The 26,921-nt window shown below is 36.3% G+C and overlaps 1 protein-coding gene across 3 annotated transcripts in view; it reads right to left on the reverse strand.

Moving 5' to 3' along the window:
• The window catches only part of LOC124516133 (nuclear body protein SP140-like protein), a 100,493-nt gene that overhangs the window by 73,423 nt on the left and 149 nt on the right, over positions 1–26,921 (reverse strand). The gene's annotated exons all lie outside the window — the stretch shown is intronic.

Below are 26,921 nucleotides of genomic sequence, written 5' to 3' on the forward strand. Positions count from 1 at the left end.
ATTCTACAAAATATTTAAGGAAGAAATGGTACCAATTCGCCATAGTCTTGTCCAGAAAATAGAAACAGAGGGAACACTTCTTAATTCCTTCTATGAGCCCAACACTATTGTAATACCAAAACCAGATAAAGACAAACTACAGACCAATATCTCTCAGACTATACATCCAAAAGTCTTCAAGAAAATATTAGCAAATCTCATCCAACAATGCAAAAAAATTAACTCCAACCAAGTGGAGTTTATTCTAGATATGCAAGGCTCATTCAATATTCAGAACCAATCAGTGTACTCATCTAACACATCAACAGGCTAAACTAGAAAATTTGAATGATGTCAACTGACACAAAAAAGTCATTTAATGAAATCCAACACCTATTCATGTAAAAACTCTCAGTAAACTAAAAATAGAGAGGAACTTCTTCAACATGAAGTCAAAAAACTTCTACAAAAAAAACTTATAGCTAATATCATACTGGAGAGAAATGGCACACTTTTCCCTAAGATCAGGAACAAGGCAAAGATGTCCTCTCTTACCGCTCCTATTCAACATCTTACTAGAAGGTGTAGTTAGTGCAGACAATGAAGAAAAAAATAACGTATAAAATTTGGGAAGGAAGAAATTAATTCTCTTTATTTGCAGATTATATAATTGTTTATGTAGAAAATCTCAAATTGCCAAAAAAAAAAAAAAAATCTCCTGGAACTAATAGGTAACTACAGCAAGGTCACTGCACACAGGTTAATATACAAAGATCAACTGCTTTTGTGTATACCAGCAATGAACAATTGGAATTTGGAAAAAAAAAACTACTACCAGGAGCACCTGGGTAGCTCAGTTGGTTGAATGTCCAACTTTGGCTCACAGTTTGTGAATTTCAGCCCCATGTGGGGCTCACTGCTCTCAGTGCAGAGCCTGCTTCGGATCCTCAGTCCCTCTGCCCCTCCCCTGCTGTGTTTTCTCTCTCTCTCTCTCTCTCTCTCTCAGAAATAAATAATCTTTAAAATAAAATGAAATAACATAACATAAAATACTACCATTTACAATAGCACAAAAAATGTGAAATACAGTGTTAATCTAACAAAATGCGTACAGTATCTACCTGCAGAAAATTATTCTAGAAACTACAGGTTCAGTGAAATCAGACTCTATAAAACCCTATGGAACACTAAAAAATAAAGGAAAAGAAAAAGAAAACACACCTTGCATTTTTCAGAGAGAACAAACAAGGAAAACAATAGGAGTTCTAAAAGTTAAAAAAGGAAAAAAATACTCATATGAAAAATATATTTAAAATATTAAATGGAAATGCAAAAAAAAAAGGATAATATTGAAAGACACAGATCAGGGGCGCCTGGGTGGCGCAGTCGGTTAAGCGTCCGACTTCAGCCAGGTCACGATCTCGCGGTCCGTGAGTTCGAGCCCCGCGTCGGGCTCTGGGCTGATGGCTCGGAGCCTGGAGCCTGTTTCCGATTCTGTGTCTCCCTCTCTCTCTGCCCCTCCCCCGTTCATGCTCTGTCTCTCTCTGTCCCAAAAATAAATAAACGTTGAAAAAAAAAAAAAAAAAAGAAAGACACAGATCAAAAATGGAATCCAAGAAAAGATACAAAAAAGACAAAGTGACACAAAATTTGTAAAATCAAAGAAAGGTAGTTATGGTATTCAAATATAAACAAAACAAAAAATAATGGTATTCATAATCATAGCAAAGCAAAAATTAAGAAACAAATAATGGAACAAATGTTTTATGGATGTTGAAAAGCAATTCACCTCTAATTTTTGACTCTTCACATATTCCAAAAATGATCAAAATATACAGGCTCTGGATAAATTAGCAAGAATAATTTATTATTTAATCTTGTGACCTAAAAACAAGTAACACACCATTTTCCCCCAATGTCCTTGAAATGTGTATCAATATGGATTATAATCTTGACCACAAAAGGGGCGCCTAAGTGGCTCAGTCAGTTAAGCATCGACTTCAGCTCAGGTCATGATCTTGAGGTTCTTAAGTTCGAGCCCCATGTTGAGCTCTGTGTGGACAGCTCAGAGCCTGGAGCCTGCTTCAGATTCTGTCTCTTCCTCTCTCTCTGCCCCTTCTCCCTCTCTCTCAAAAAATAAATAAATGTTAAAAAATTTTTAAACAATAATAATAATCTTGGACACAAAAGAAGTCTCAATAAGTTATAATAAGTAGAAGCTAAACAGGCTGCAACATAACGAAAATAAACTGCCCAGAGATTTTACAAAAGAAAAATAAAAAGTACTATGTTGAGTCTCAAAGATGAAATAGACCTTGTGGTTAGAGGCTATTTCAAAAATAGGGAAGAGGACTATTCCATTATATTTATACACCACATCCTCTTTACCTATTCATCAATCAATGGACACTTGGGTTGCTTCCAAGACTTAGCTATTGTAAATAATGCTGAAATAAGCATAGGGGTGCATTTATCTTTTTGAATTAGTATTCTTGTTTTCTCTGGGTAAATACCCAGTACTGGAATTATTGGATCATTCGGAATTTCTATTTTTAATTTTTAGAAGAATGAGATCTTGCCATTCATGACAATATAGGTGAACCTAGAGAGTATTATGCTAAGTGAAATAAGTCAGACACAAAGAGATAAATACCATATGATTTCACTTACATGCAAAATCTAAAAAACAAAACAAAATAAACCAAAAACCAAAAAAAACCAGACTCTTAAATACAGGGAACAAACTGGTGGTTGACAGAGGAATGGTATGTTGGGGGATGGGTAAAATAGATAAAGGGGATTAAGGGGTACAAACTTCCAGCTATAAAATAAATAAGTCACAGAAATGAAAAGTACAGTAAAGGGAATATAGGCAGTAACATTGTTATATGGTGTTATATAATGTTATATGGTGACACGTGATAAGTACACATGGTGATGAGCACTGAGTGATGTGTAGAATTGTTGAATCAGTACATCAATCACATGTGGGTACACCTGAAATTAATAGAACATTGTATGTTAATTATACTTAAATTTAAAAAATGATCAATAATAAAAAAAATTTTAGCCTAAAAAACATCAAACTACTTTACTAAGGAGAAAAAGAGGAAAAGGAAGATAACAAAATGAGTAAAGATGGTTCAACATTAAGAAATATCCTTATATAATTCAGTACATCAACAAATAGAAGGAGAAAGTATATAAATATACCCCTAAATTATCTTAAAAGGGAATTGGTAAAACCTAGTAGCTATTTTTATAAAAACTATATGAAATAGATAGATGCTATTATAATATAAAGCCTCCAGAAAGAACAAACATTACAGTGAATACTGAAATGGTGAAGTCATTTAAATAGGAAAAAAAAAAGGACAAGTCGCTTACCTATAAATATTTTTAGAAGGTTTAGCCAAGGCAATAGGGTAAGAAAATTAAGTCATTGGTATAAATATGAACATGAGCTACAACATTATATGTCTTACAATTATATACATAGAAACCCTAGAGAACAAAAGCAAAATCTATAAGAACTAGAAAAGGAATTTACCAACATGCATGAATTTTAAAAAGTAGATATATAAAACTTACAGATTTTATTTGGAACAATATAAATTTAAAAGACATAAAATCATACTCCAGACACAATAGCAAATAAAATGTGTGTATATTTATAAACATTTCAAAGGTATAGACCTATATGAAGAAAACCATAAAATCCTATTAAAGGAAATTAAACAAGATCTAAATAAAGAGATATATAAGGCCCCCCAATTAGGAAAACACAGTAATTTAAAAATGTCAATCCTTCTGAAATTATTGTGTAAGTGTGGTGTATTTGCAGTTTGTAATTCCATTGAAACTGGATAAAGTAGTTCCACAGAAACTTACATGATAGAATGAATATCTGAGTCAAGCCAGGAAAAAATATGTAAAGTAGGTGGAGGAAGATTTAATATATTTAAATGTAAAAAAAAAAGCAATACAGATATTAGAAGACAATGTAGAAAAGTATTTTCAACACATATGAGAAAGGGTTAATTCATTTGATACACAAAGATTCCATGCTAATAATAACATTTGACAAACCCAAAGGAAACAGACCTGAACACGTAGCTTAGGGAAAAGAAAATTAAAATGTCCAATAAACATATGAATACAGATAAACTGAAACACCGGTGAGAAACCATTTCTTCGCAGTTAGAGTGGCAGACAGAATTTTATATGTGATGCTGCAGTGTGGGAGAAGATTCAGAGAAACATTCCTTGTTGGTGTGAGCTTGAATTGCTAAAGCCATTTCAGAAAGGATCTGGCAATAATCTATGAATTTTAAGATATACTACAGATTAACTCAGCAGTCATTTTTGGAACCTAGCCTATGGAAATGAAAACAATATGCATCTTGTAGAAACTCCAGAACGTTCAGTGGCTCCCCATTTCCCTCAGAGTAAAAGCCAGGTTCTTACAGTGTTCAAGGGACCTGAAATGATACAGCCTTTCTCTCCTCTTCCCTAGCTCAACCCTCTCTGGCCCCACCCTACTCTGTGCTGTTTCTTGACTACATCAGGCACACTCCAACCCTAGAAACTTGGTGCTGGCTCTCTTTTCTGTGTAGTACGTTCTTTGTCCAGACATCCATGTGGTGAACTAATTCCCTCGTCTCCTTAAGGAATTTGCTTCATGGTATCTTCTCAAATGAGGCCTGCTCTGACCAACTCACTCCCTATTCTAGCTCTATTTTGATTCATGTCCTTACCACTCTCTAACGTATTGAATTACTTATTTATTTCATTTAGTGTTTATTGTCTGTCTTCTCACAAAATATACATACCACAAGCACAGGGATTTTGTCTGTTTTGTCCCTTGAGTTTTCTTAAGTACCTGAGATGCATAAGACATTGGTCAATATTTATTGGTTATCAATATAATTATCCATATGTATTGATGCCTACAAGTACAAAAGTTTTTATTGACACATTTTTGTAGCAAAATACAACCATAAAGACTACCCCCAAAACCCGACTGTCTGTTCAGCTGAATAGCAGAGGAGCTTATGGCAAATCCATACTTTGAAATGGTATGTTGCTATTTATTCCTAGTAATTTGGAATGAAGGGCATAATTCTACTGATAAATGAAAACATCAGGTTCAGATTAATATGTTATGACCCCATTTTTATACAGATCAAAATAGTAAAAATCTCTCATTTGTGTGTCAAGTTTGGAACAAATTTTGGGAAAAACATGGAGTGCTACATCCTAGGCTGTTAACATTGGCTTAATGAAGAGAATCAGAATTCCACCCAGGTCCCTTCAGATCCATCTTTGACCATATTTTGGTAACATCAGAGGAAATATAAATAATAGAGCCAACGAGAGGGGAGGAGCCAAGATGGCGGAACAGCACGGAAGCATTTTGTGTGCCTCGTGTCCATGAAACACAGCCAGACCAACGCTAAACCATCCGACACACCTAGAAAACTGATGGAGGATTCACACAACAATCTGCACAACTTGAACCACAGAATTCAGCAGGTATGCGGCGCGCAGAGGTGAATTTGGGGAGCGAGAAGCCAAGGAGGGTAGGGAACTGCTTTCGCGGGTGGAGAGAGGACAGAGACTGGGGAGGGGGGGAGAATACGGGAAAAGCACCCCTCCCCAAAAGCAGCTGGAGAGAAAGTGGAAAATGGGAAACGGCCACAGGGACTAAACTAAAAAGGGAGAAAGGGGAAAGGAGAGAGTTAAAATTCCATTAAGACTGTAAACAAGGGGAGCGCAAACGTTGCAACTCCACAGCACGATACCTGGCGGTGCTCTGGTGGGAAGGGCGAGTCCCCAGGAGCAGAGTGGGGTCCGGGAGGTTCTCGGGCCACACGGGGAAAAGCGGTTCCACTGCTGGAAGGGCATTTGGTAGAGACTGTTGAAGCCACCTGTTACCAGCAGACCCCAGAAAACAGCCATATTCGCTGGTGCTGGGGCAAGGTCGGTAAGGGTGAAACCTGGTGCCGGAAGTGTGTGGTGCTTTTCCATAATCCCTGAAAAGCTGCTGCTACGCTATCTCGCGAATTTTTTCTGGGGCGGGCTGGCACCTGGCCGCAGTGTCGGGCACCGGCAGCAGCAGGGTCCCATAAGCGTTCCTGGGCGCAGCTGACATTCGGGCATTGCTCATTCGGCCAGTGCTCGGTGAGACCCTCCCGCAGAGGGGCGGAACGGGTCAAGGCCGCGGTCCTTCGGAAGTAAGGGGTCGGGGAAAACAGCCGCGTCTGAGACAGGGCTCGGGAGAGAGGTGCTGTCTGGGACTAGGTCACGGACAGTGAAGAAGCCGGGAGTGGACGAAAACTGAAGACAGAGGATGGTTGAGCGATTGCTGATCGCAGAGAAACTTCCCATACTAGAGACTGAGGAGCTGGGAGATGCCATTTTCAGCCCCCCGCGCATGCGCATACGCACCTAAGAGCGCCGCAGCCCTCCACCCCAGTAGGGTAGCAGCGCCATCTAGTGGAGAACAGAGCCAATACACTGAGCCCCGCCCAATTGGGTCAACCTCGCCCTTCAAGAACACAAGTCTCACCGCCGGCTTAGTTTATGGACTGTAAAGCGCTGTATAGTCTGGCTTCTAGGGGAAAACGAAGTAATTTCAGTCCTATCTCAACCTGTTAGGTCCATCTATTCAATTTTCTTTCTTTCTTCTTTTTCTCTTTTACACTACTTTTCTTTGTCTTGAATACAAAAAGAAAAAATTCATTTTTATTTTCAATTGTTATTAAAAATATTTTTCTTTAATTTTTTTACCGTTTTTTTACTTTTGTGTAAATTTTTTCAAATTCCATCTTACTTCCATCATTTTATTTTAGTTTACTTCAGTGTATTCACCTTTTCAAATTTTCAAATGATTTTTTTTCTTTTTTCTTTCTTTTCTCTCTTTTTCGTTTCTTTTCTTTTTCTTGAATGCAGAAAGAGAAAAACTTCATTTTTACTTTCAATTTCCATTAAAAATATTTTTCCTTAATTTTTTCGCTGTATTTTTTGCTTTGATGTAATTTTTTTCAAATTCCATTTTACTTCCATCATTTTATTTTAGTCTACTACAGTGTATTGACTTTCTCAAATTTTCAAATGATTTCTTTTTTTCTATGTTTTCCCTTTTTCATATCTTTTTTTTGAATACAGAAAGAGAAAAAATCATTTTTATTTTTAATTTTTAATAAAAATATTTTTAATTTTTTCTACTATATTTTTACTTTTGTGTAAATTTTTTCAAATTCTATTTTACTCCCATCATCTAATTTTAGTCTACTTCAGTGTATTCATTTTTTTCAAATTCTCAAAGATTTCCTTTCCCCCCCCTTTTTTTCTCTAATCTGTCAAACCACTTTCTTTTTTTTTTTTTCAACATTTATTAATTTTTTTGGGGACAGAGAGAGACAAAGCATGAACGGGGGAGGGGCAGAGAGAGGGAGACACAGAATCGGAAATAGGCTCCAGGCTCTGGGCCATCAGCCCAGAGCCTGATGTGGGGCTCGAACTCACGGACCGCGAGATCATGACCTGGCTGAAGTCGGACGCTTAACCGACTGCGCCACCCAGGCGCCCCCGTCAAACCACTTTCAACACCCAGACCAAAACACACCTAGGATCTAGCATCCTTTATTAGATTTGTGTGTGTGTGTGTGTTTAATTTTTTAATTTTTTTTAATTTTTAATATTTTAAATTTTAATTTTTCTACATTATTAATTCCTTTTATCCCTTCAAAATGACAAAACGACGGAATTCATCACAAAAGAAAGAGCACGAAGAAATGACAGCCAGGGATTTACCAACACAGATACAAGCAAGATGTCTGAACCAGAATTTAAAATCATGATAATAAGAATACTAGCTGGAGTCGAAAATAGATTAGAATCCCTTTCTGCAGAGATAAAAGAAGTAAAAAATAGTCAGAATGAAATTAAAAATGTTATAACTGAGCTGCAATACGGATGGATGCAGTGGCAGCAAGGATGGAAAAGGCAGAACAGAAAATCAGCGATATAGAGGACAAACTTACAGAGAATAATGAAGCAGAAAAAAAGAGGGAGATTAAGGCAAAAGAGCACGATTTAAGAATTAGAGAAATCAGTGACTTGTTAAAAAGGAATAACATCAGAATCATAGGGATCCCAGAAGAGGAAGAGAGAGAAATAGGGGTAGAAGGTTATGTGAGCAAATCACGGCAGAAAACTTTCCTAACCTGGGGAAAGACAGACATCAAAATCCAGGAAGCACAGAGGGCCCCCATTAGATTCAACAAAAACCGACCATCAACAAGGCATATCATAGTCAAATTCACAAAATACTCAGGCAAGGAGAGAATCATGAAAGTGGCAAGGGAAAAAAAGTCCCTAACCTACAAGGGAAGACAGATCAGGTTTGCAACAGACCTATCCACAGAACCTTGGCAGGCCAGAAAGGAGTGGCAGGATATATTCAGTGTGCTAAATCAGAAAAATATGCTGCCAAGAATTCTTTATCCAGCAAGGTTGTCATTCAAAATAGGAGAGAGAAAAAGTTTCCCAGACAAACAAAAATTAAAGGAGTTTGTGACCACTAAACCAGCCCTGCAAGAAGTTTTAAGGGGGACTCTCTGAGGGGAGAAAAGATGACTATCAAAAGCAACAAAGATTAGAAAGGACCCAGAAACATATGGCCAACTAATCTTTGACAAAGCAGGAAAGAATATCCAATGGAATAAAGACAAAGCAGGAAAGAATACCCAATGGAATAAAGACAGTTTCTTCAGCAAATGTGGCTGGGAAAACTGGACAGCAGCATGAAGAAGAATGAACCTGAATCACTTTCTTACACCACACACAAAAATAAACTCAAAATGGATGAAAGACCTAAATGTAAGACAGGAAGCTGTCAAAATCCTCGAGAAGAAAGCAGGCAAAAACCTCTTTGATCTTGGCCACAGCAACTTCTTATTCAACACGTCTCCAGAGGCAAGGGAAACAAAAGCAAAAATGAACTATTGGGACCTCATCAAAATAAAAAGCTTCTGCACAGCGAAGGAAACAATCAGGAAAACTAAAAGGCAACCAACGGTATGGGAGAAGATATTTGTAAATGACATATCAGATAAAGGGTTGGTATCCAAAATCTATAAAGAACTTATCAAACTCAACACCCAAAAAACAAATAATCCAGTGAAGAAAGGGGCAAAAGACATGAATAGACACTTCTCCAAAGAAGACATCCAGATGGCCAACTGACACATGAAAAAATGCGCAACATCACTCATTATCAGGGAAATACAAGTCAAAACCACAATAAGATATCACCTCACACCTGTCAGCATGGCTAACATTAACAACTCAGGCAACAACAGATGTTGGTGAGGATGCGGAGACAGAGGATCTCTTTTGCATTGTTGGTGGGAATGCAAACTGGTGCAGCCACTCTGGAAAACAGTATGGAGGTTCCTCAAAAAATTAAAAATAGAACTACCCTATGACCCAGCAATTGCACTACTAGGTATTTATCCAAGGGATACAGGTATGCTGTTTGGAAGGGACACATGCACCCCAATGTTTACAGCAGCACTACCAACAATAGCTGAAGTATGGAAAGAGCCCAAATGTCCATCGGTGGATGAATGGATGAAGAAAATGTGGTATATATGTACAATGGAGTATTACTTGGCAACCAAAAAGAATGAAATCTTGCCATTTGCAACTACGTGGATGGAACTGGAGGGTATTTTGCTAAGTGAAATTAGTCAGTCAGAGAAAGACAAAACTCACATGACTTCATTCATATGAGGACTCTAAAAGACAAAACAGATGAACATAAGGGAAGGGAAACAAAAATAATATAAAAACAGGGAGTTGGACAAAACAGAAGAGACTCATAAATATGGAGAACAAACTGAGGGTTATGGGAGGGGTTGTGGGAGGGGGGATGGGCTAAATGGGTAAGGGGCACTAAGGAATCTACTCCTGAAATCATTGTTGCACTATATGCTGAGTAATTTGGATGTCAATTTAAAAAAATAAAAAATGAAATATAAAAAAAAGAAAAAAAGAAAAGGAAAAAAAAAGAGTTTAGTTACATTATAACCCAAACATATTGGGTGTATTTATGAGCTAAAGCATCTATGGAATGTACCTTATTTATAAGTTAGGATGTTTGGCAAATAAATGAAGTTGTTACTATTAAAAAATAATAATAATAGAGCCAACGAAGCAAGGCTTTAGAGTAAGTGTATTTAATACTCTCACAGCTTATGAGGTAATATTTCTTCTATAATAAAATTAACCAAAGCAAAATAAGTCCGTCAGAGGAAGACAGATGTCATAGATTTCACTCATATGTGGGATTTGAGAGATGCAACAGATGAACATAGAGGAAGGGAAGGAAAAATAAGATAAAAACACAGAGGGAGGCAATCCATAAGAGACTCTTAAATACAGAGAACAAACTGAGGGCTGTTGGAGGGGAGGTGGGTGAGGGATGGGTTAAATGGGTGCTGGGCACTAAGGAGGGCACATGTTGGAATGAGCACTGGGTATCATATGTAAGAGATGAATCGCTGAGTTCTACTGAAGCCAAGACTACATTGTAAGCTAACTAACTTGAATTTTAAAAAAAAATTGAGTTTTCTAATTTAAAAATAAAGGTAGGCAAAACAATGAAATATTTAGCAATAAATTTAGTAAACTAAAAGCAACTTTTATATGCTAAAAACTACAAAACATTGGTAAGAAAAATTAAGATTTGAAATAAATAGAAAAAATTCCATGCTCCTGGATTGGAAAACTCAGTATTTTTAAGATAGCAATTCTCCCCTCATTGATCTATAGATTCAGTGAAAGTCTTAGCAAAATTCCAGAAAGAGCTTTTGCAGAGATTGAAAAGTTGATCCAAAAATTTGTGTGGAAATATATAGGACACAGAAGAGCCAAAATAGTCTTGATGAACTGAGTTGGAGGATTTATACTTTCTGATTTTAAGACTTATTATGAAGTTAACAGTAATCAAGACAGTTACAATACTGGCATAAAAATAGATACATAGATCAATGGAATAAATTGAGAGTGAAAAAATAAACCTTTATATTATGGTCAATCGATTTTCAAAGTGCCAAGGCAATTCAATGAGAAAAGAGTCTTTTCAACAAATGGTGCTAGGACATTTAAATATCCACATACAGAATGATTAATTTATACCCTTACCTCATACCACAGACAAAAATCAACTCAAAAGGGATCCTAGATCTAAATATAAGAGCAGGAACAAATTTGGGGGCATGCATCCTACATATTCACACAAGGCCTTGTGCTTGGTTTAATGCCCTGCTTTCACTGTTATGAAATTCATGATGATTTTTGAACAAGGGTCCCCCCCTACGCTCATTTTTCACTGGGTCCCACAGATTATATAGCATCCTGTGTACAAGAAAACATGATAAAACTTTTCAAATAGATAGAAAATATTTGGAAAACAGTGTGGAGGTTCCTCAAAGAATTAAAAATAGAGCTCCCCTATAACCCTGGAATAGCACTACTAGGAATTTATCCAAGGGATACAGGAGTGCTGATGCATAGGGGCACATGTACCCCAATGTTTATAGCAGTGCTTCCAACAATAACCAAATTACGGAAAGAGCCTAAATATCCATCAACTGATGAATGGATAAAGAAGATGTGGTCTTCAGTATTCAATGGAATACTACTTGGCAATGAGAAAGAATGAAATCATGCCAGTTGCAGCAGTGTGGATAGAACTGGAAGGTACTATGCTGAGTGAAATAAGTCAGTCAGAGAAGGACAGATATCGTGTGTTCTCATTCACATGTGGATCTTGAGAAACTTAACAGAAGACCATGGGGAAAGGAAGGGGAAAAAAACAGATACAAACAGAGAAGGAGGGAGGCAAACCACAAGAGACTATTAAATACAGAGAACAAACTAAGGGTGGATGGGGGAGTGGGGGAAAGGGAAATTGGGTTATGGGCATTGAGTAGGGCATGTGTTGGGACAAGCACTGGGTGTTGTATGTAAGCCAATTTGACAATAAATTATAGTCTTAAAAAATTTTTTTTAATCTACAATAAAAGTAAAAAAAAAAAGAAAATATATGTGATTTGGGGTTAGACAAAAAGGAAGCTACAACAACAAAAGCATGATCCATAAAAGAATAAACTGATAAATTGGAATTCATCAAAATTTAAATCCTTTGTGTTTCAAAAGATACCATTAAGAAAATAAAAGACTACTCCTAGATTGTGAGAAAATATTAGCCAATCATATTTCTAATGAATGATTTGTATACAGATATGTAAAGAATTCTTACAACTCAATAATTAGACAACCCAATTAAAACCAATCTTTTAATTGGGTTGTCTAATTATTTTATTATATATATTATATATATATATTATATAACATATATTATATATTATATAATAATATATAATATATATTATATAACATATATATTATATATAATAAATATATATAAATATAAATATATATAAATATATATAATAATATATAAATATATATAAATATATATAATGTATTTTATATATTATATATAATATAATTATAAATATATAATATATATTATAAATATAATATATATTATAAATATATATAAATTATATATTATATATATAAATTAGAAATAATATAAAATATAATAAAATTATATATTTATATATAATAAAATAAAAATTATAAAAAATTTAAATAATATAAAAATATATTATAAATATATATAAATTATAAATATATATATTATTTTAATAGCTATTTCTTCAAAAAGATATTAAGAAGGTAAACACAAGACATCCAACATCATTAGTCATTAGGGGAAAAGCAAATTAAAACCAAAATGAGATACCAGTGCATACTTACTGACTTGGCTATAATCAAAGATATAATTAGCAAGATTGTGGAAAAATGGGAACCCTTATACACTGCTCGTGGGAAAGCATAATGTTACCATATGACCCAATAATTCCACTCCTAGATATCAACCTAGAAATGAAAACATGTTCACACAAATATGCAAATATTCATGGCAGCATTTCCATAATAGTCAAAAAATGGAAAAATTCCAATTGTCCATTAACAGGTAAATGGATAAATAAAATGTGGTAGATCCATCCAGTGTGTATTACTCAGCAATAACAAAGAATGAAATACTAATCATGCTACAACATGAATGAACTTCAAAATATTATGCTCAGTACAGGGCGCCTGGGTGGCTCAGTCGGTTGAGCGTCCGACTTCGGCTCAGGCCATGATCTCGCAGTCTGTGTGTTCGAGCCCCGCGTCGGGCTCTGTGCTGGCAGCTCAGAGCCTGGAGCCTGCTTCGGATTCTGTGTTTCCCTCTCTCTCTGCCCCTCCCCTGCTCATGCTCTGTCTCTCTTTGTGTGTCAAAAATAAATAAAACATAAAAAAAAATTTTTTTAATATTATGCTCAGTAGAAGCCAGATGTGCAAGACCACCTACTGTAGGATTCCATCTATATGAAATATCCAGAAAAAGGAAATCTACAGAGACAGAAAGTAGATTAGTAGTGACCTGGGGCTGGGGGATAGGAACAGGGAACGACTACAAATGACAAAAAACTGCAAACTTTGTGAGGTAATGAAATGCTCTAAATTTGCATTGTGCTGATGGCTGCAGAACTCTATAAATTTGCTAAAAATAATTAAGTTGTACACTTAAACAGGTGAATTTTATAGTATGTAAATTATACCTCATTAAAACTGCTTTAAAAAATAAAGGTAGGCATATTAATAGCTGAATAGACTCAGTTGAAGAAAAGTTAACTAGATGTATTTTTTTCCTGGAATGTAAGAAAAAAGAAGATCTGGCAAGTGTGAAAAAAATAAGATATACTGCAAAATCTGATGTTTTGACATTCTGCCAGTGGGAATTTTAAAAGGAGAGGAGAAAGAATGAGGACACAAAATCAAATAAAAAGAGAGGGGAGGGGAATTTCAGAATGAAAGCTAGAACTCCTTTTTTAAGTTATTATTTAAATTCCAGTTAGTTAACATACAATAGTTTCAGGTATAGAATTTTGTTACTCAACACTAACATACAACACCTGGTAATCGTCAAAACAAGTGCCCTTCCCAATCCCCACCTCATATTTAACCAATCCCCCTGCCCACTTCCTCTCTGGTAACCACCAGTTACCCCACCCATGTTTGTTTGTTTTGTTTCTAAAATTCCACATATGAGTAAAATCATGTATTTGTCTTCCTCTGTGCATTATCAACAATAGCAAAACTATGGATAGAACCCCAAATGTCCATCAACTGATGAATGGATAAGGAAGATGTGGTTTATATATACACTAGAATATTAGTCATAACAAAGAATGAAATCTTGCCATTTGCAATGACATGGATGGAGCTAGAGTATTATGCCAAATGAAATGAATCAGTCAGAGAAAGGTAGAACTTTATATTAAAAAGGCTCATCAAATACAGAGAATGAGTATTTAAAACACATACCTAGATGTATTATGGTGAAATCTAGAACATCAAGGATAACAAACAAACCATAATGGTTACAGAAAGTAAAAGCGACTTACTTACAAGAAATGAAAATTGGATGGAAGTTGCAATTTTCCCATGCAACACTGAATTCAGGAAGACAGCGAAGAAAAATGACCAAAATTTAAGTGAACTTTAATTTTAAACATACACAAACATTCATTCACGTATAAAAGTAAAATGAAGACATTTTCAGCCTCAAAAATTTCATGGAGGGCATAGGAAGAGGGATGAGGAAAAGAAAATCAAGTTCCAGTTTTTAGCTTAAAAAAAGGTACTAAATAACTCCAGGCATTGGGAGAATAATACAAGCCTAAGTATGTTTATTAAAAATTAAATTTCAACAACAACAAAAAAGGCAATACTTCCAATGTATCGGGGGGAAATATGGAGCAAAGGAAATGCAACCAATTCAAAAACAGGTAAGAAAGAAGGTGAGAGAACCAGAAGAAATTCTTGTAAATATTAATAACTAAGAGAGTAAGAATAAATATAAATATACTAGTGATCAAAATAAATGCTAATGGAATAAAGTGACATAAAATATGAGAATATATAGATTGGATAGGAAATAAAATTCAGCTATATATATTTTTTATTGATCTAAAATTGGCATATGATATTATATTCAGGTATACAACATAATAATTTGATATTTGCATACACTACAAAGTCACCACAATAAGCTTCATTACCACTCATCACCATGCAATTGGTCCCCTCACCTATTTTGTCCACCCCCACCCCCATCCTCTCTAAATAACCACAGATCTGTTCTCTGTACTTATGAAGGGTTTTTGTTGTTTCTTTGTTTTTTAGATTCTACATATAAGTGAAATCATACGGTATTTGTCTTTTTCTGACTTATTTTACTGGGCATAATACCCTCAAGGTCCAGCCACATTGTTACAAGTGCCAAGATTTTCTTCTTTTTTATACCTGAGGAGTATTCCATTGTATAGTATTATATAGAGAGTAGTTATATATAATGTTGCAATGAACATAGGATTGAATATATCTTTTCAAATTAGCATTTTTGTTTTCTTCAGATAAATACCCAGAAGTAGAATTGATGGGTCGTATATATGATAGCTCTATTTTTCATTTTTTGAGGAACATCCACACTGTTTTCCACACTGGCTGTACTAATTTATATTCTGATTAATTGTCCATGAAGTTTCCTTTTCTCCACATCCTCACCAACACTTGTTATTTCTTGTCTTTTTGGCAATAGCCATTCTGACAGGTGTGAGGTGATATCTCATTGTGGTTTGGATTTGCATTTCTCTGCTGATTAGTAATGTTGGGCATATTTTCATAAGTCCATTGGTCATTTTATTTCTTTTTGGAAAAAAAAAACTGTCTATTTAGAGCCTTTGCCCATTTTTAAATCAGACTTGGGTTTTTGCTATTGAGTTGTTTGAGTTCTTTATATATCTTCTACATTAACTCCTTAGTGAACATATGATTTGCAAATATTTTCTCCCATTCAGTAGGCTGCCTTTTCATTGTTGACTGATGGTTTCTTTTGCTGTGCAGAAGCTCTTTAATTTAATGTATCCCATTTGTTTATTTTTGCTTTTGTTGCCTTTGCTTTTGAATCAAATGCAAAAATTCAACACCAAGACCAATATCAAGGAGCTTATCACCTATGTTTTCTTCTAGGAATTTTCTGGTTTCAGGTCTTACATTCAAGTCTTTAATCCATTTGAGTTAATTTTTGTGTACACTGTATTCTATTTATAAGGGACATAGAAAAAATAAAATGGCTCAAGAACACTGGAAATAAAGGGATTGGAAAAGACACATGAAACAAACACAAAGTAAAGAGTGCTCTGTAGCAAAACTAAAATCAAAAGCAAATGGAAGTTAGGTTGAAAAGCCTTACAAAGAATGTAGAAGGTTATTTCATACTCATAAAATATACACTTCACCAGACTTCATGGTAGAAGTCATTATGTGTAAGAAAATATCTTTAAAATATTGAGGGGACATGTTTTACAGCTATGTAGTGCCAGAGCTAGGGTTTGGAACACCTCTCCCCAAATTTCCTACCTACTCCCTCAGCTCCTACCCTCCATCCTGGCTGGCCTTCGATAGCACAATATTAATCACTACATTATATTACCCTTCAAACATGAAAAACCTGAAAAATCACATGCATTAGGCCACAAGAAAAATAACAATAGATTCTGAAATGGAAAACAATCTTAAGGAACACATTTTCTAGGCACATGTCATAGATCAGAACAAACAACCAGGACAAAGGAACTCCTCCAATATTATGCACTGGGAAGATTTTAAAACTCTTTCCAAACAGTCCTTAGTTTAAAGAGAAAATCAAGATAGAAATTACAGATGAGTAAGAAATAAATTCTAATGAAAACATATAAAACCACAAACATGTAAGAACCACCGATATACCCAAAGTAGCAAAGAGATAAACATTCATGGCCTAAGAAACATTTTTTTAGAAAACAAGAGACACTGAAAAGTAAACTAAGTTTTAAATTTTTTTTAATGTTGACTTATTTTTGAGAGAGAGAGACAGAGTGTGAGCGGAGGAAGGGCAGAGAGAGAGAGGGAGACACAGAATCCGAAGCAGGCTCCAGGCTCTGAGCTGTCAGAACAGAGCCCAACACGGGGGCTCGGACTCACGAACCCACGAACCGTGAGATCATGACCTGAAGTCAGACACCCAACCAAATGAGCCACCCAGGCGCCCCAGTAAATTAAGTTTTAAATCAAAGTATAAGAAAAGAGGTCAAGGAAATTCCACCCCCCAAGGAAATTGAAGACAAAAATGAGGAAAGAAAAAAAATATGAAAATAAAGAAAAGAAGGATTTAATTAAATCTCAAACAAAAAAATAAGAGTAATGGATCAATACAACCAAAAGATGATTCCTTGAAGAGAACAACAAAATGGAAAATTTGATCAAGAGAATGAAAGACGGGTGCCTGGGTGGCTCACTGGGTTAAGCGACTGACCTCAGCTCAGGTCATGATCTCACAGTCGGTGAGTTCAAGCCCCTCTTTGGGACCTATGCTGACAGCTCAGAGCCTGGAGCCTGCTTCAGATTCTGTGTCTCCCTCTCTTTGCCCCTCCCTGACTCTCTCTCTCTCTCTCTCTCTCTCTCTCTCTCAAATATAAATAAACATTAAAAAAAAAAGAGAGAGACCAAAAGAAAAGACATAAATGAACAATGCTAGGAATGAGGAAAAGGATGTGTCTGCAGTTAAGGAAAAGATTAAGACTTTACAAAAGAAATCTTTATATATTAAAACTTTACAAAAGAAATCCCTATATATTAAAACTTTACAAAAGAAATCCTTGTATAATTTTCTACCAATAAATATGACAACCTAGAAAAAAAAGCTTACTTTTTAGGAAAATATGAATCATCAAAACTGAGAGCCAACATGAGAACTAAATAGAATTAAAAGTGATAGAATAAATGTATAATGTACTTTGAGACCTACCCTAACCCTGCCTTTTCCCCACACCTACACACACAAATATCAGTTTCAGAGGCACCTGGATGGCTCATTCAGTTAAATATCTGACTCTTGATTTCTGCTCAGGTCATGATCCCACAGTCGTGAACAGAGCCCTATGTCAGGCTCTGCTCTGGGTGTGGAGTCTGCTTAAGATTCTCCCTCTCTCCTTCTCCCTCGGCCCCTCCCCTGCTCACTCTCTCTCTCTCAAAAAATAAAAGCAATAACAAATATCAGTTTCAAACAGTTTTATGGACAATTTCCAGCAATCCTTCACAAAACAGAAAATGTCCATATTAAACAAACCATTTCAATATATTTTTTTAAATTTCAAATCACCCCAAATCATCAATAGACTACTATATTTCTTCTATAAATGCCAGATAAATACAAGGTAACTGAAAATCCTCAATAATTAGCAAACCAAATTACGTTAAAAGATCATACACCATGATCAAGTGGGATTTATTCCAAGGATACAAGGGTGGTTCAATATCAGGAAATTTATATACATGATACACACATTAATAAAATAAAGGATACAGGTTGTATGATCATCTCAACAGATGCAGAAAAAGTATTAGACAAAACTCAACATCCATTTATGATAAAAATTCTCAACAAAGTAGGTTTAGAGTGAACACATCTCAGCATAATAAAGGGCATAAATGACAAACCCACAGCTAACATCATGCCCAATAGGGAAAAGTTAAAAGTGTTTCCTCTAAGATCATGAACAGGACAAGGATGCCCTCCATCTTGCCACTTGTATTCAACATAGTACTGGAAGTCCTAGCTATAGCAATCAGACAAGAAAAAGAAATAAAAGGCATCCAAATCAGTAAAGAAGATGTAAAACACTCACTGTTTGCAGATGACGTGATACTATATGTGAAAAAAAACCCTAAAAACCACCAAAAACACTATTAAATCTAATAAATACATTCAGTAAATTTTCAGGATACAAAATTAATATACAGAAATCTGTTGCATTTTCTCTACACTAATAATGAACTAACAGAAAGAGAAATTAAGAAAACAACCCCATACACAATTGCATCAAAAATAATAAAATACTTAGGAATAAACTTAACCAAGGAGGTGAAAGAACAATACTCTGAAAACTATAAGATATTGATGAAAGAAATTGATGATGACACAAATAAATAGATATACTATGGTCATGGATTGGAAGAATTAATGTTAAAATTTCCATGCTACCCAAAGCAATATACAGATTCAATGTAATTTTTATTAAAATACCAACAACATTTTTTTCACAGAACTAGAACAAATAACCCAAAAATTTGTATGGAACCACAAAGGATCCCACGTATCTAGAGAAATCTTGAGAAGGAAAAACAAAGCTGAAGGCATCACAATCCCAGATTTCATGATATACTACAAAGCTATGATAATCAAAACATTATGGTACTGGCACAAAAATAGACACAAAAATTGATGGAACAGAATAGAGAGCCTGAAAATAAACCCACACTTATACAGTTAAGTAAACTATGACAAAGGAGGCAAGGATGGGGGAAAAGACAGTCTCTTCAATAAATGGTGCTGGGAAAACCAGACAGCTACGTGCAAAAGAATGACACTGGATTGCTATCTTACACCATACACAAAAATAAACCCAAAATGGCTGTAAGACCTAAAACCATAAGACTCCTGAAAGAAAACATAGGTAGTAACCGCTTGGACATAGGTAGTAAACTCTTAGCACTGTATTTTTTTGGATCTCTTTAGGCAAGGGCAACAAAAGCAAAACTAAACAGCTGGGACTACATCAAACTAAAAAGCTTTTGCACAGTGAAAGACACCATTAACAAAATAAAAAGTCAGCCTACTAAAGGGGAGAAGATATTTGCAAATGATATATTCCATAAGGGGTTAGTATCCAAAACATATAAAGAACTCTTACAACTCAACATCAAAAAAGCCCCAACAATCCAATTAAAAAAATGGACAGAGGACCTGAATGGACATTTTTTCAAAGAAGACATAGAGATGGCAAACAGACATAGGAAAAGATGCTCAACATCACTAATCATTAAGGAAGTGCAAATCCAAACTACAATGGGATATCACCTCACATCTGTCAGAATGGCTGGAATCAAAAAGACAAATAACAAGTGTTGGCAAGGATGTGGAGAAAAAAAAAACTTGCACCCTGTTGGTGGGAATGCAAACCGGTGCAGCCATCATGTAAAAACAGTATGGAGGTTCCTCAAAAAATTAAAAATAGACATACCATATGATCCAGAAGTCTACTTCTGGGTATTTATCTGAAGAAAATGAAAACACTAATTCAAAAAGATATATGCACCCTAGGTTCATTGAAGTAGTGTTTATGATCGCCAAGATATAGAAGCAACCTAAGTTTCCATCAATAGATGAATGATTAAGGAACATGTGGTGTGCGTGCATGTGTGTGTGTGTGTGTGTGTGTGTGTGTGTGTGTGTAATATTACTCAGCCATAAAAAAAGAAGGAAATCTTGTCATTTGCAATGACGGGTGACTTAGAAGGTATTATGTTAAGTGAAACAAGTCAGAGAAAGACAAATACTAAATGATTTCATTTATGTGTGGAATCTAAAAAATAAATGAATAAACAAAACAAAACAGAAACAGACTCATACATACAGGGAACAAAATGATGACTGCCAGAGAGGAGGTAAGTAGGGGAATGAGCAAAACAGGTGAAGGGGATTAAGAGGTACAAACTTCCAGTTATAAAATAAGTAAATCAAGGGATGTAAAGTACAGCACAGGGAATATAGCCAGTAATATTATAATAATTTTGTTTGGTGACAGATGGTAACTAAACTTACTGTGGTGATCATTTCATAATGTATACACATGTTGAATCACTCTGTTGTACACCTGAAACTAATATAACATTGCATGTCAACTATACTTTGATTAAAACAAAAAACAAACCCCAATTAACAAAAACCAAAAGACATCAACTCACAAATTCAAGGTCTGGAAACCCCAAAAGGATAAACGCAAAACAAAAACAAAAAATTAAAAAAAAATTTTTTTTAACGAATCTAGACTCATTACAGTATACATTCTAAGAGAAAAATCTTAAAAGCATTCAGAGAAAAACTTCGTGAGTCACAACCAAAAGTCAAGCAATAAACTTTGAAAACTGCCAGTTAATCAACCAATCAATCAATGACTGGAAGTTCCTGGTGTGGTGGCGCAGGATTCAAAAACTCCAATCTTCCCCAACTCACACAAGCTGTACAGATTTCTGTTGGAAAGACCGTAAAAGTTGAGAATAGCATCTAAGAATGTTACTGAAGACATGAAACTATGTATGGTGAGGCTTCACCAGGAGGAAGTAAAGCGAAAGGAGAGATCAGAGACGCAGGCAAACAGCCACTTTTGACTTAGGGGCATTTGCTGATCCTGGAGAATCAGAACCTCAGGTCTGACAGCTTTAAGGGGAGAGAGGGACAGAAATGAAGTCTAGAGTCCATACAAGATGGAGGGTCCAGGGGTGCCTGGATGGCTCAGTGGGTTAAGCGTAAGATTCTTGGTTTCGGCTCTGATCATGATCTCACAGCTCACGAGTTCAAGCCCCACAACAGGCTCTGAGCTGACAATGTGGAGCCTGCTTGGGATTCTCTGTCTCTGCCTCTCTCTCTCTGCTCTTCCCCGCTCACTCTCTGTTTCTCTCTCTCAAAAACAAACAAACAAACAAAAAGATGGAGGGTCTAGCGGGAGTCCCAGCTACCACCACCACATCTTCCCAGTGAGAATTCCGTGAAGGGGGCAGCTGTAGCCTGGATAATGGCACTCCCAGAGAACCACCTGGCTTCACCCAGGTGCTCTCAGACGCTGACCCATGTTCAAGAGTTTTCAGAGACACCTGGTTTTGGCAAACAGAAACCCTTTCCAAACCTTCATTGCAGTCCTTGATTTACCTACAAATAATTTCCCCAATACAATGCTAATACACAAAAACACCCAGCAAAATGATCTTTGTAATCAGAAGAAAATTTATCCCTTTGTGGAAAGGGGAAAATGGTAACTTTACAGTGGAGGAGCCTGGCAAATGCCACCCTAATTAAATAATCAAGGTCAACTTCCCTGGTGCTAAGTCAGGTTGGCTATATCCCCAGATATGATGTGATGAGAAGGGCACTTCACTTCTGTGGTATTCTCTCAAAAAACCCTCAATCAGTCTAATCATGAGAAAAACATAAAGATGAACAAAAATTAAAGAATGGTCTACAAGATGGGGCGCCTGGGTGGCTCAGTCAGTTAAGCGGCCGACTTCGGCTCAGGTCATGATCTCGCGGTCTGTGAGTTCGAGCCCCACATCGGGCTCTGTGCTGACAGCTCGGAGCCTGGAGCCTGTTTCAGATTCTGTGTCTCTCTCTCTTTGACCCTCCCCTGTTCATGCTCTGTCTCTCTCTGTCTCAAAAATAAATAAACGTTAAAAAAATTTTTTTAAATGGTCTACAAAAAATAAAAATAAAAAAAGAACTAAAAAAACGCCCCAAACCCAGAAAACTAAAATAACTAACCAAATAAGAACAAAAACCAAACAAAAAAACAAAAAAACAGCCTACAAAATGCCTGACCGGTAGTACTCTTCAAACTATTAAGATCATGAAAAACAAAGCGAGACTGAGAACTTGTCACAGACCAGAGGGAATAAGTGACAGGCTGGCTAGATTAAATGTGGAGCCCTGGATTGGATCCTAAAAACAGAATATATGCGTTGATGGAAAATCTGTTGAAACTGAAAACAAGTCCAGGGTTTAATTCATGCTGACGTTACCAATATTGGTTTTTCATTTTTGAAAAACGTAACCAGTCACATAAGAGGATAATGTCGCAGGAAATAAGTCTGGGTGTGCAGAATACAGAAACTTCTGTACTGTCTTTGCGACTTTTCTGTAAGTATAAAATTATTCCAAAATTAAAAGTTTATTTAAAAAAATTGTGAGAACCAGCAGAAACAACAGAAAACAGGGCTACAAACACCTCCTATGTTGAAAATATCAGATGCCAATATAAAACTTCTCTAATCTAAGTATTTTATAAAGTCTTTTCATAAAAGAAACCTACAGCAAACATCATCCATAACTGTGCAGTGATAAAAACTTTCCCTTTGAAATTAGGATCAAGATGGAATCATTACCATCAGTACTTGTATTTGCCATGTGCAAAGTACCTAGCACACACAGTAAGGCAAGAAAAAGGAGTAATACGTAGAAGGATTAGATCAGAAGAAACAGAACTGTCATTGTGTTTACATTATGTAAAACCACATATATACATATCGATATAAGTCATTAGAATTCAAAAGAGTTTGGCAAAGTTTTCATTTATTTTTGTATCTTTGTTACAAGCAGCTAGACAGCCTATTTTAAATTATGTAGATTTGATATAAAGATATCAAGTATCTATGAATAAATCTAGCAGAAGTATAAGCCCTCTATAGAGAGAAATATAATTTTTATTAGAAAATCTAGTTTAATTAGTAATACGCATATACCACAGTAATGAGATAGAAGACACAATGTTGTAAAGGTATGAATCCTCTGCAAACTGATCTATAGATTCAACACGATCTAAATGAATTCCTGGCAAGATATTGATAAGCCAATTTGGAGACGCAAAGGGCCAAGCCACTTTGGAAGAAAAGAAGGTAAGAAGATTTACTGCCACAGATATCAAAAGTTCATCTGAGGGGCGCCTGGGTGGCGCAGTCGGTTAAGCGTCCGACTTCAGCCAGGTCACGATCTCGCGGTCCGTGAGTTCGAGCCCCGCGTCGGGCTCTGGGCTGATGGCTCAGAGCCTGGAGCCTGTTTCGGATTCTGTGTCTCCCTCTCTCTCTGCCCCTCCCCCGTTCATGCTCTGTCTCTCTCTGTCCCAAAAATAAATAAACGTTGAAAAAAAAATTAAAAAAAAAAAAAAAAGTTCATCTGAAGTCGTGGTCACGATGACAACGTGGTGCGTGGGGAGTAAGAAAAGGCTCGTGCAGGCCAATGCTGGAAGAGAGAGCCCTTAAAATGGGCCCTGCATACAAGACCACTGAGTAGTGAAGACAGTGGTGTTGCAGATCAGCAGGGGAAAAGGATAGTGTAACTAATAAAAATTTCCTCAGGGGAAAAAAAAATTTTGATAAGAATCAAATTAGAGCCTTTCAACTGTAGATCAGATGGGAAGCAATTCAGTCTCAGATAAGATGAGACATTTGGGGGGAAAAAACATTCACCCAGATCAAGTCTGTGTATAGCGGAGGTTGGGGGGGGGGGGCGTCCATCACGAGTGACATAGGCTATAAAACCACCACAGGCCTGGGAGAAAGCAAGTAAAAACAGCACTGAAACCAAACTGCTGACAGAATCAACCTGGAAGAACAACTCAGGGGATGAAGAAAAAAATCCCCAAAGCACTTACAATCATCCAAAAGCCTCAATCAATCAAGCAAGAGCCTGAAGATGGGATGGTATATATATATATATATATATATATATATATATATATATATATACCATATATATATATATATATATATATATAAAACAAAAAACAAAATGTAGCTTACAGTGGAGCCTGCAGAGATCTAGATACAAATTCAGATACCTCATCTGTCCCCCCACCAAAAAAAAAAAAACACAACCAACTTTACAAAAAATAGAAATAACAAGAAATGAAAAAGCGACTAAAAAATAATTGTTGTGGAAGAAAAGTTTGAGACCACCCTTCTGAGCAGAAAGTTAAAAAGTGAAAGAGGTGAAAATTTAGGGGGCAGATAGAAGCGGTGAAGGCTAGCATTGCTTCAGTGGAAGAATCGTTTGGCCCCCAAATTGAAAAAGGAAACGTTTTGGAGATGTGAGAGAAGAAACTTCCTGTGCAACGAAGATAGACTTGAATCCGCCATCTTCAGAACACAAGAACTGTGGTTCAAGAGTATGCATGGAATTCATCAGTAATTTTTCTGTTTCACTTTAATTATTTATAACAACGAGGGTGCATCTAGCTCATGAAGTCAATACTATAATAAGTCTACATTGTACGTCGTCAGCTTTAACAAGATAAAGTCACCATAAACAGAGTTCAAAGACAAGGAGAGTATATACCTTTCAGAATATTTAGCAAATTCTCCCTTTTCATCAAAGAAAGGACAGTCATGTCAACTGAATGACATCGGCCATAAATAAAGCAGCAATTCACAAAAGAGGCAGGTGGCCAATAAACATGAAAAACTGTCCAACATCCCCCTGCAATTGGGAAAATGCACATTAAAAGAAGGTGCAGCTCCTTATCCAGCACCTTTGCAAAGGTTGGGCATGGGGAGATGGTTTATCTCATTTGATATTGTTAAGAGAACATATTGGTTTAGCTACTTAGAAAGGCAATTTGGCAGGATCTATAGACAAGTAAATATTAGTAACCTCTGCCTCCACGATTCCACGTTTTGGGTTGTTGACACAAGACAATACTTGTAAGCGTGCAAAAATATAAGGAAATAGATTATTCTTATCATAGCTTGTTGGTAAAGTGAACAATCAAATATGACCTAAATTGTCCATCAATGGGGAGTGGGGGATGATTTAAAAATTATGGCATATCGATTCTATGGGATAGCAATAGCTATTAAAATAGCTCTTAAAAAGAATGAAGTATGGAGCGCCTGGGTGGCTCAGTCGGTTGGGCATCCGACTTCAGCTCAGGTCATGATCTCACAGTCCAGGAGTTCGAGCCCTGTGCTGACAGCTCAGAGCCTGGAGCCTGCTTCGGATTCTGTGTCTCCCTCTCTCTCTGCCCCTCCCCTGCTCTCTCTCTCTCTCTCTCTCTCTCTCTCTCTCTCTCAAAAATAAATAAAAAAAAAACATTTTTAAAAAAGAATGAAGTAGATCTATATGATTATTAAGGTGATCTCTAGGATCTTCACTCTTAAAATAAGAGAAAATGAAAAATGCGAAACAGCATATAGAATATAATCCCATTTATTAAAAACACAAAGCACAGAGTGCATATATAGGAAAATAAGCTATACATGGAAATATGTAGAAAACGATCTGAAAGGCTGTGCCTGAAACACTTAATAGGACCCAGATTAGAAGCTGCATTGGGGTAGGCAGTAAACAGGAATTTTTCCCTCTACATACCTTCATTTGGTGTAAAATTTTATGAACAAGAATGTATAATGTATTCCTTTTGTATTAAACAATAAATTAATTAAAAATATTAAGTAATATCATTTCTGACCCAATGCTAGAGAATAAGATAGGATTTCTACCTCCCTCCTCCCCGCCTTTTTCTTTTTTTTTTTTTTTTGTCCGAGGCATAACCCATTCCAGAACAGAAAATCAAAGTAAAGACAAAAAAACTGAGCCTGCACTACTCTTTGGCGGTCTGGGCCCTTCTCTTCCCTTTTACTTCCTTTGGTCATGATGACGAGGAAGAACCCCCCCAGCCAGAGACAGGAATGGCGCAGGCGCTGACAGAAGCCTGTTCACAGGACAGGTGTGAGACCATAGCACCCAGGGTTTGAACCTGTCAGATGTTTCCCCTGAACTTTATGTTTTCTCAACTGCCTTCTTTGAAATGGCTCGTGAAAGTAGGGGAGGCCTGAGGGAAACGAGAAAGTTCAGAGGTCACGAACAAAAAACAAATCCCTGTCCTAAAACCCTGGGACTTCAGACGGGCCTCTGTCTGAGCAGCATGACAAAACGGGAAAGTCATGTGTGCAGATGAAAACCTGATTTCCTCATTGCCTAGTCCTCTACTTTATTTACGTTGCTAGTGAGAATTCTTGGAAACTGGGTAAAGTAGAGATTTAGGTTAGTGTCTTTAGAAGGACACCGGAGCAGACAGGCCATGGGCAGAGAGAGAGGTTCAAAG

This window comes from Lynx rufus, unplaced genomic scaffold (assembly GCF_022079265.1).
Source record: "Lynx rufus isolate CCGP_SWC_20201006 ecotype Redwood Valley unplaced genomic scaffold, mLynRuf1.p SCAF_2, whole genome shotgun sequence".
NCBI classification, from domain to species: domain Eukaryota; kingdom Metazoa; phylum Chordata; class Mammalia; order Carnivora; family Felidae; genus Lynx; species Lynx rufus.